Below are 12242 nucleotides of genomic sequence, written 5' to 3' on the forward strand. Positions count from 1 at the left end.
CATTGCCCAATACTTTCGATAAACCATTACTGCCATGCTTCCCTCTAATGTCAGGCCCTTAGTGAGCTGGATCTGAAACCCGCCTCTAAATCCACATCTGAAAATAGCCTTCTGAAAACGGTTGATTTGCACCATCTGCAAAACAACCATCGAGTCGTGTTTCGACTCTCTGATCTGTATCTCTGCCGAGTCGTGTTTCGACTCTCTGATCTGTATCTCTGTCGAGTCATGATTCGACTCTCTGATCTGTTTCGGATATTACTAATCTCAACTTTGAATCTAAGGTCCAATTGTATTTGTTGATCCGCTGCTAATTTTTGTTGGCTCATCCAAGTGCCTCGTATTTGATGATCGAATTTCTCGATCCTGATTGATAATCAATTTTTCCGTTACTCATTTATGTTTAATGATTAACTTTTTAATTACTTAATCCTATTTAAGATTGCTTTAATTTAATTTTAATACCCTTATTATAGTTTTTACTTTTTTAATGATTTTATTTTTTCTAGGGCTTTTGGCCCTCCTAAATTATTTATTTATTTATTTTTATTAAGATCATTCTACAAAGTAGAGGGCCACTTTATACGATGATTTAATTTATTCTACTTTCTTGGGTCCCATCAGTTTTCAAGTACTTATATGTCTTGATTTGAAGTGTTATAATGATGTTGCCTGGAATTATTTTTTGATGGCCTGAGATGTGTTTATCTAGCCACGTTCACCTAAAAATGTCTTATGTTTTAATTTTAAAATGCCTTATGCCGTGATTGTTATGCATTTCCCAAGGTTAGAATTTATTCAAAATTCAGGGAATTACAACAAAACTTTTTGGTATTCCAAAAGTAACATGGAATAGCTTTATATGTTTCCGCATAACATCAAACTTATATACTTCCCTTTAGCCAACCGTCCATTCTGATTGGAGCGCTAAGATTGTCTCAATCACAATGTCACATCTTTACATTTTTTTATTTTTAATTTTTTTCTTATAAACTATTTTGACACCAAATTTTATACGTCAAACACTCTATTAAATTCGCACTATCGAAAAATATAAAACAAATATTTTCAATAAAAAAATGACCAAAATGCCTCTAAAAGGTTCAAAGGGTATTTTAATTATTATATTTTATCAAAAAATTATTTTTAATATTTTTATAGGTGCACCGTAATGAGAAGATGGCACGTACCACATTTCAAATTCATACAATTTGTATAAAAAACTAAAACTAAAATACTTTGAGACATCGGATCTAAGATCAAACGGTGAATAGCTCTCTTGAACAAAATTGGACGTGGATGGTAGGGGAAGCATAGATCTTCTATGCTGCAAGGAAAATATAAAAACATTTTTCCCAAAAGTTTGGACATACAATTTATAGAACCCAGCAATCTATCTCAAAAAAGAAAAAGATCAAAAAAAAATCTCTCTCAGTCTTTACATGCCTAAAAAATGGACATCCCAAGATTGCATAAAAACTTCTAATTTTTGAAGGAAAATATCTATATGCTCAGGAATGCAAAATCTAAAATTTTTTCTCTAAAAATAATCATCTAATGATACTTAATTGGATCCCAAAATTTTCAATTAAAAAATTAGTGCGGTTTGTATAGAGCCTAGGCTCTAAACAATAAAATTGGAGGCTACCATCAAATAGTGTCGAGAAATGTGGTTTCAATACTGAAAACTTTTTGATAGCGTTGAAACATATTTTCATCTTTATTTATAAAGTTTAAAGCTTCAAAAATAGTGTAGATCGACATATCTATGAAAAGTTGACAATCTTTAAAATTGACGGTCCCAAAATGCATTACAAAATACACTATTTCTAAAACTTGAAATACACTTTTTTCTCTTGTCGGTACACATTGATGTCGAGATGATCAATTTGAAGATATTTGGACATCAAAACAACTTCTTCTAGTGAAATTTATGTGGTAGGCTCCACTTTCATTGTTTAGAGCCTTAGCTCTATGTAAACTTTTCCTTAAAAAATTTCCAAGGAACTACTTTGCTTGAGGGAGTTATTGTACAGCATGCTACTACAAGAGCATCATATACTGGTCGTTATGTTGTCGGTAGTGTATTAGAAAAAAAGAAAAAATTACACTCCCTTTGGAGTACACTATTTATTTACTCCTTCAGGTAAAACCAGGCCACGGGTCAGTTTTAGGACCTCAAATGTTCGGGATATAACCTCTTCAACCCATATATTAACCTCAATAAATAAATAAACAATTCTTGCTCCCTCCAAGCAATTGAAAAATAGTCTCTCAAGATCAAATGGAGACAGTTCAATTTTTAGAGGATGAGATCTAAGAATACTCAATTTTCAATTTTTTTCCCTTTGAGAATAGTAATCTTGTGATTCCCAAAAATTTTAATTGAACTGTGCTCTAGGGGGACTATACTATATGTGACCTTTTATTTACCCAAAAGAGAGCCACTTATGTTTAGCTCTTGGAATGTGTACTCCCAAGGTAGCACACTTCAAAGCATCCGCTTAGGAGGATTTTTTTTATATATGCATATATTTAAATCTACAGTACAAATACCAAATGAGTACTAAAAACTAGGGTTTAAGCCTTGCATTCCAAATCGGGAATTTGCTATTCTAGACCACGATTGGCCAGATTGAAACATTTCCAGAAAAAAGGCATCGCGCAGGTCCGTTCCCCTCTCTACCTTTTTCTAAAAGAAAATTGATTCATGCGGCGGGGACCGCATTTTTATAATTGCGGTCCAGAGGTATAAAGCATCCATCTTAAAGATGGATGCAAATAGGTGGTCTATTTTAAAATAATTGAAACTAACGGACCAAATTTTTTCTTCATGGATTTTTTATTTTTAATGTTTAAAATTTATTTATTCTTTTATATTGATGATCTCCATATTAGAGATTACATGTCCTTAAAAACTAGATCCAAAAATCCATTTGAAACATAGATTTATAAGAGGTGACTCATTTCTACATGGACTCATAGAAACCATGCCCTTGTCTAAAACCCCATGTTTCCTCTTCTTTTTTTTTCCTTTTTTTTTTTAAAAAAAAAACAAATATGTTGTTTTCTAAGGTCCTTCTTAACAAATCTACACCCCATAAACCCCTATTGTTATTTTTTATTTTATTTTTATTTTTTTCTAAATTATCAATTTGGATCGATCTAGATTACTAATCCAATGATCTGACACAGATATTCAGAGTGGACAATCCAGCCCACCGATCTAAAATTTGAAATATTGTTAAAACTAATGGATTTGACCTCTCAAATTGAAATACTTTGATATAACCATCCAAAATTTGTGATGCCTCTGCTTGTCCTAGGGTATCATTCTTTAGACAAAAATACAGTGTGTATCTTTTCTCTAATACAAGATTTCATGCTCCCGGGAGCATACTGTCCATTTGCTCCCTCGGGAAAAATCCACACGTGGAATATTTGAATCCCAAATTTTGGATATGTAATCTCTAGAACCTGGTGACTAACCTCAAAAGGAGAAGAAAATTCACCTGCACCCTCTATGTGCCAAAAAAATAATGACATCCCAATATTGAACAGTAACGGCCCAATTTTTTGAGGGGAAGATCTAAATGTTCAAGAACTCAAAATCTATTTTTTTTTAAAAAAAAATTATCGTATAGTGATACTTAGATCGATCCCAAACTTTCATATAAAAAAAATCTCCCCAGCATGAGCCTGCTATACATACTCCCACGGGTTGGTTGCTATAGTTGAGGAGGTGACATACCATATCCCAAAAATTGGAGACTTAAAAATACTCCTTTTAGAGTATTCGAGTAGTAAATGTAAATGATACCCCTGCGGGAGTAAATAAGATGGCGTATATTATGATTATCGAAAACCTTTGGATTTATATTATGATTATAGGCCATTTTAAGGTGGCATATATTCCATTAGAGTATTTTGTTCAGATGGGGTCCAATGTCTCATCCTGTGGTACTATGGAGTAGGATAGTATATGCTGGTCTAGTGTCGGGAAGCATCATTTAGCCATCCAGCACTTACATGGAGCTCGTGTGGTTGTCTTCTTCGAGATCCTGTTTTTTTTTGTTTTTATTAAATTCAAGAAAAGACCATGTGCTTCTAGCTACACTTTCCTCTTTGTGGGGATTATAGAAGTTTAAAGACGGTGACATATCAAAGTGGCCACTACTAGTGTGCTCAGTGTCCTTGAGAGGGATCGATCATAACTTTTCCGAAACGGTGCGGTTTGTATAGGGACGAGGTTCTAAACAATCAAATAAAGCGCATCTTTAAATAGTATCGAGAAATATGGTTTCAATACTGGAAATTTTTGTGATAACCTTATAATATATTTTCATCTTTAATTATAAAATTTAAGAGGTGGTTTTGAGACTTGGAAATATATTGTCTGCGAAACATATTACTAGCGTAATACATTACCTGCAAATGGATTGTTACTGTTTGAGTAGTATTTTGATGCAACCTGAGAAATACATTGCTAGTGTTTGGCTGTGTCTGAAAGAAACTTGGGAAATGCATTACCAATATTTTACCAGCACTTGCCTATAAACTATCATTTCTTTTTTTTTTTGTCACAAAATTCCACTGAAATGCGGAATTAAATTCATCATCACACCATTTCAAAAAGATTTTTTAATAATAATATCATCACCATTCTAGAGAGATAGAGAGAGAGAGAGAAAAAAAAGTAGTAATAATCACCATTCCAACAATAAAGAGAGTGCAAAATATTGATATTAATCATCATCATTTTAAAGAGAGAATGAAAACGTGAAATAAAATTGTCATTGTTCCAAGAAGATCTACTAATGTTATCATAGATATAGAAACTGATAGAGAAGTTCATCATCATCCACCAAAAGAGAAAGAAATAATGTATGTGTGTGTGTTAAAGAGTAAGAATAGCAATTGGATAATAAAAATTCACAAGCCCAAAAACCATTTCAGTCAAATAAAGAGAGCGAGAGGAACCCAAATAAAAAAAGTGTCGATTTTACTCCACTTTACATGTCATCACCTTCTTGAAAATACTTTGAGTTAATCCAAAACACCCGGTCTTCTTCAGTCATTTTTAAGAATCCCTCACTAATATTTACATTTGCTATCATTTCATTATAGGCTCACAAGAAGACAGGTCGAACAAGACCATTGATCTGTTTAAGAGCTCTGTAGACCTCTCGTATATGTGGGTTTGCTGTTAGTTTTCTCAAATCTACAATTGCAGCACCAATTTCTTTCACGGCTACATCTATTGACTCCACAATATCAACCATGGTTTTTTTTTTCTTCCTCGATGGCATAACCGATGTTGATTTCCTAAATGGATTGGTGGTCATACCATTCGTCTTAGATTGGACCGGTGTCTCTAGGAAGTCCTCATCATCACCTATTTCTTCAACACCATCATCATCATCTAAGCCTACAATCATCTCTTGTAAATCCTCAACATCATCATCAATGTCTCTCTTTAGTTGTACTGTCGTCTTGGCACCAACACCCTCGGCAAAATCATTACCGGCAATTATACTAAGCTCCTTCCAGTATTCAAAAGACTTCCCTTTTAAATTCTTTGCAAACTGATTAGATTGCAAGATTAATATAATATGCATTAACTTAAAAACTAATTTATATTTTTTTCAAAATAATAAAAAATTAAATAGATCAAAAACACACAAAGAATCATTGATAATGGCCATATGTGATTCTTCATTCCATCCAAAGCCACTTTGGTCCTTCATTTTTTTGACAGTTTTGTAGTTCTTTCATCACGTTCTAAGTTTATTCTTAAAAGCGGTGGTTAAAAAAACGGATCGGTGACCCGGATCGAGCATCCCAAAAACCGATCCGGATCAGTAATAGCTCAGATTAAGCCTTAAAAAAATTCAAAAAAATTATTAAAATTCATTATAATTTTAAGAATCCAATAAGAAATGGAGATACTACATTATTAACTTTCATTGTTTTCATCAATTTATGAATATTGAAATGTTCTTTCCCTGTATGAACTTATGTTGACCCTTGAATTTACATCACACAAAAGAAATCATAGAATTATCATGGATTAAATATAAAATCATATATGGACTACAATAAAAAGTTGACTAAATCGATGAAAAATTGACCACTAAAATCTCGAATTGGTGAAAAACCCTAATCTGTTAAAAAAAGCCAAATTATTACAACTTAACTAACTATAATATTATATACCAATAATATTTTATAATTATTGTATTATATAAATAATAACAAATCCAAAATATTTTATAATATTATCTAATTTAAAATGTATTATTGATAACTGTAAGAAAAATAATACACTACATGATTTTTAATACAAAAATTAATAAATAAAATAAAAGATTTGGTTATCAATGTAAAAATTATTAGAATGCGTACCAATTTTCTTAAATTTTTTAGGTTTCTAGAATAAATTAGTGGAAGAGATTGTTAATAGAAAGAGAGATTTTAAATGGCCTCATTGTATGAATCCTATCTTTAAATTAATATTACTAAATTTATATTAAAGACCATCGTGTTATAAAAATTAAAAATATAATTAGACCATTTATTCCTAGGTTGTATTAAGAAATACCTTTTATTTTTTGGACAAGAAATACTTATTGTGTTATCTTTTTTTTTTTTTTACAAGAAAAATATGATACTTGTTGATTTTCTTTTCTTTTTTTTTGACAAAAGAAGAAGATGTACTTCATTTTTTTTTGCTTGTTATATTACTTTTTATTTTTTTTACAAGAAAAAAAAAAAAATGATGCTATCAAAGTACATATTATTTTTTTATGCCTTTTGTTTTATTTTTTTGCAAGAAATACTTATTATATTACTTTGTATTTTTTTTACAAGAAAAATAAAAAAATATTGTATTATCTTTTTTATCTTTATCTTGAAAAGCTTTTAATTTTTATTTTTTTTTTATTTTTTTACAACAGTATTTCTGCCTTTGTTTATTTTTTTGACAACAAAATATAAACGAGGACGCGCGCTAAGGGATTCAAACTCTAGACGTCCACCGAAAAATCGAAGATATCAACCAACACCACCACGTCACCTAATGTGATTTTATTAGCTTCTATAATAATATATATTCAATCGTCTTCTTTTAATGATTTTTTGTGGGAATTATCCCACATCGAAGGATGAGCGTCGTTTTGTTCTTTATAAATTTCTGTGTAATAGATGTTGCATTGCGCGTGTAGAAAAGCGAGGGGGCAGACATGTGAGGTGAGTTACCACGTATGGAGGATTTTTAGGTGCCACGTGTTGCTCCCGTGAGGCAGCCACGTGTAAACCCAAAAATTACTAGAATGCCCAGGTTTTTTCAATGAAATTCGCGATTCACTATTGGGAATCGCCCGGTTCTCTCTGGACATGGGCGATTCCTGATTTTTTCGTGGAACCAGCTCGATTGCAAACTATTCCCGAGTCGAACCGGGCGAGTCCGGCTCGACTCGACGAGTTTTCAAACCCTGCTTAAAAGCATCCCTTCTCAAATTCATTCCAAAACTGGCATTGAACTTCTGTCAATTGCACACAATTGCACTCCATTGCTAATTTTTAAATGCTAATTCGAGCTTCTTAATGAGCAAGCAGTGCTCAACAAGTAGCTCCAACAAAATTATCTCTATTTTTTAAGTCCATTTAAGTTTCCTCCCTGTCTTGGGATTTGACTGAGCCATTGGAATTTCATTCGTCATGTCTAACATGAATTATCAAATATCACTATCACATCAACTATTAAAAAAAAAATATTCACATGGAATGCATTCATCTAATATAACAATGTAACATACAATTACAAAGCTAAGTTATACGTGAGCAAAATAGAAATTTCATAGATTTAAAAGGATCATAATGTCTAACAGAAAAACATAAAGTAAAATCAGGTTTACATCCCATAAAAGCTGTTCTCATGAATTCATCTCAATTATAAAAATAAAAATTATGAGTTTCAATTAAGACGACTCCTATAATCTGACCACATCCGCATCGGAAGGTCATCTCTGAACTCAAACCACTCATCTCTCTTCCTCTGACTCCTCTCAAATACTTCCGACTCTGGAACTTCCACTAACAGTGGCTGGTTTTGATCTTGATATTCCATATTCATAATAAGGAAGGTCATCGTCTTCACTTGTAATGAAATTGTGTAAAATACAAAATGCAACAAGTATCTTGACTTGTGTTTTGATTAGATAGGTAGTAATCACTTTCAAGATAGGGAAACATGCCTTCAAAACTCCAAAAGCACGTTCAATAGCATTTCTGAGAGAGAAATGTCATTTATTAAATAACTCATTGTAGTTCTATGGTCTTTATCTACCGCAATCATAGTCATTCAAATGGCAATGAGTCCTACAATAAGAGGCGAGAAATCATTAGTTATTAGGGTACCCGAGATCGATAAGATAGTATTTTCCTACAAAATGAATATTTGATTGAGATTAAAATCAATTATAATATATTGTTATGTGAACAAAGGTAGTATCAAAGATAGAGTCGAAATACCATTGGGAACTATGAAGAGGATCATCACAAGAGAGTGATGATTGCAAAACACAATAATCAACAGTAGAGCCCTCCCATAAGGAAACAACGTCACCTTCTTACGAGTGATTTCTAGTGACATGTTCGACTCTGGTGGTTTGAATAACTCTTTGTGAGGTCCTATGACTGCATTAAACATTTGGTTTAAAATGTCGACTGATAGTTTTTCCTGAGTGACCAAACTCATGACCAATATTTCGATTCTTCAGGTTGTGGCTTAGAATGTGCATGAACATCATAAGTTGTTCATTAAATGAAACCCCCATTGTATCAGTGATATTTTCTCTCTCTAAAAGAATATTCTTCAAGATAAAGTAAACTCTTTTACTTATTCTAATCTAATTTCGATAGGCCACATCAGTTGAGTTAATTATCGTTTTATGGTATTTTCTACCAATTGAATTACGCTTTGGTATGGATGATTTATGCACATAGGTCGCTTAAATAGTACCTAATATATCTAGAGTACTACTAGCTACAACAAGTGATCTTGCTATTTTTCATCTTTGCTTCATGCTTGAGGTTTTGATTGTTACTTACCCTGGGATAATTGAGGATTACTGCAGGGCATAATGTTAGTATTTTTTAAATAAATATATGCCACAATGTTAGTAACTTGGTATTTGTTCAAGCCTCTAGGCAATAAGGCAAATTTGCCACAAAAGCATGATTAGACAGCTGATAATCATGTAACTAGGGATACTTTGATTATTTAATGATTCAAAGGGATTCAATGCTAGGTGGAGGAATTGTATGCGAGAGTGCATAAGCAAGAAGATGCCAACAGGGAGCACAACCTAATAAATGAAACAAAAATTATAATACTTTTTAACTATGTGATACTCTATTCGATGGAGCAAGCATCAGTATTTTGTGCTTTCTTGCTCTAGTAAATTCAAACATTGACTCATGCCCCATAACATGACAATAGTCTATGGTAAACCTAGAGAGGATTAGAAAAAGAATAACAATCAGCACCGAAAGAGCGCAGAAACATCAATAGGACTCTGCCATGAAAGAGGAAGATTATCACATATCACGCCTTTGTTGAACACTCTTTAAGCTGAATGTCAGTCTATAAGGTAACTCACCTCATATGGTAATTCAAGATCATAATGAATGCAAAGTTAGAGAGTAAAAGTAAGGTATCGAAGCAAGCCAATAAAATCATGATATGACGTAAAATCAGAGCAGGAGTTTCCCCATTAGGTGAAACATATTGATCTATGAGGGATCAGACTCTGTTTTCTTGTTTAATCTGCCAGCTTGAGTGAGAGCAATAGCATATTTGGATTAAGAATTACAAATACTTTCAAAAGTATTGTTCACGTCAATGCCACTGCACAAAGCTAGCATTGGAAGATACTGGTTGGATTAAGCAAATAAGTGCTGAAAGCAATGCTAAGCAGCCAAACTTCCTATAGATTTTTTACCATCCAACAATCTTGCATGACCAGGATAACAGAAAAAATGGAAGAGAACGCTAGGAAATCAGAATCATAACAATGGGATGCAATTAACAATGAACTTTCAAATAGACAGACCAAATAAATAGTACTCAGTGACACAGTAGAGAGCAGTGTGACAAGTAAATGCCCTAAAAATTAGCGGAATATCAAGCTTCCAATAAATTTTGATAGCAAAGACTTATGGTTAATGAAGGACAAAATGAGAGACTCAAAATAGAGGCGCACATAATATAGAACAAGGTGTAAATACATTATCCCAAACACAGACCAACCACCTACCCACCCAAATTAACTACACCACTAGAGAGAAAAAAAATAGGAAGGGTGTCAAAGTTTTACCCCACAAAATAGAAGATGTAATATATAAACTGAGCTTAGGTCACAAACAATACTGCTTTCTGTTGCATCAGAATACTAAGGTCGATAGATCTTATTTGCTGCCATGCAAACAATCATCAATCAATTTTGTGAAAAAATTTGACTGATTTTGATTCATAGAGCAGACAACCAAATCTGCCATGCCATAAACTTACAAAAAATTAAACAGAATTAAGGAATTAAACTTTCAAATTACTGAAGTGACAAATTCTGCAAACCAACATAAAATACCATGCTAAGCCATCATAAGAACAAAAACAAAAAAAACAAAAAACCTCAGGTTACGCAAATCCACAAACCCCCAAAAACCGCAGAAAAAACATAGATTAGAAAGTAAAAATAAAATTGTTGGGTTCGAGAAGGTGAGTAAGGGGCTGGCCGGACAATCTATCAAATCGTTTTCGGATTTTTTAGAGAGAAGGTGATTAGGGGGCTGGCCCGACAATTAGGGCATCATTGGGTCTTGAGAAGCCCAAAATTAGGGCATAACTACAGAAGCAGGGCATAACTATAGTGCACAACACGCAGGACGGAGAGAGAGATATGCACGAGGACTTAAGGGGGAGAGAAAGAGAGTACCAGTAAATTTCTGCAGAGAGAGACCTTGAAGATGGACACGCACGTGAGAGAGAGAGGTGCATGAGAGAGAGGGTAGGGCTTCCTGCTTTTTACGAGAGACGGCATGGAATTTTTACCAGAGAGAAATGCGCGCCATAGATTTTTCAAAAATTACCTGTCAACACGCGTAATAGTTTTCCACTTTTTCGAGAGTTTTAGGAAAGTCTCCTCTAATATCTTTTCATTTTCTTATTATTATAATGCAAGTGGAAATGTCATATTTTTTTTATATTCTATTTTCATGTAATAGAATTTTAAGTACCCAAATGACTAGTAAAACTTCAAAAATATTGTATATCGAGTAGATTTATGAAAACTTGGAAATCTTGAAAATAGATGATTCAAAAATACATTACAAGATGCACTATTTCCAAAACTTGAAATCTATTTTTTTTTCATGTCCATGCATCTTGATGTCGAGATGATCAATTTGCGGATATTTCGGCATCAAAACAACATCTTCCAGTGAAACTTTTGAGGTGGGCTCTAATTTGATTGTTTAGAGCCTTGGCTTTATATAAACTTTTTCCTTTAAAAAATGATGGGAAAAATAAAGCCTCACCTTAAAACCTCCTACAAAAACATTTTGAGTATAAGAGATTTCTACGATGGCTCTAAAATTAATTTTCTCCACTTCTTATAAGAACTGTAACTCAAAAAATGAGATCTTGCAAATCCATAAACACTTGAAAATAGAAGTCTTGATAATGTATGAAAATATATACATTTATAAGGCTTCCAACCTATTTTTTTTCACAATCATAGTGGTCAAGGTTGAACTTATCAATTTGAAGATTTTCCAACATCAGAACTGCAAATTTATGTGAGTTTTGAGGTGAGGCTTTACTTATTTTGATAGGGTTACAGCCCTAGCAAAACATTTTCCTTTCAAGAGAGAGAAAGATCATACAATATGTGTATATAAAGCCAATACTTTATATTGTAAAAGTAAGGTGCCCCTCAAAAATCTATCACAAGGTTGTGTTATAATGGAAAGCCGTTAAGTTGATCATCTCAATCTTGGGATATTTAGCTATGGAAAAAAAAACGGATTTGGGTCTTAGAAATAGTTCATCTTATATCGGGCTCTTTAGACTATCCATTTTCAAATTTTGAAATATTTGTTGATTTGCTTGATCCGCAACATTATCGGATATGGAAAGTTGATTTACATATTCACACCACCTATTCTACACTTTCATTGAG

General features: G+C 32.8%; 1 long non-coding RNA gene across 1 annotated transcript; it reads right to left on the reverse strand.

Moving 5' to 3' along the window:
- Nucleotides 1-7835: 7835 nt before the first annotated feature.
- Nucleotides 7836-11194, reverse strand: LOC110007642 (uncharacterized). Its single transcript, XR_002281685.2, has 2 exons — nt 10998-11194; nt 7836-8379 (listed from the first exon to the last, which is right to left on the reverse strand). It is a non-coding gene; the product is annotated as an uncharacterized LOC110007642 (long non-coding RNA).
- Nucleotides 11195-12242: the final 1048 nt, after the last annotated feature.

This window comes from Amborella trichopoda, chromosome 6 (genome assembly GCF_054954075.1).
Source record: "Amborella trichopoda isolate Santa Cruz 75 chromosome 6, AtrichopodaSantaCruz75HAP2 v2.0, whole genome shotgun sequence".
NCBI classification, from domain to species: Eukaryota; Viridiplantae; Streptophyta; class Magnoliopsida; order Amborellales; family Amborellaceae; genus Amborella; species Amborella trichopoda.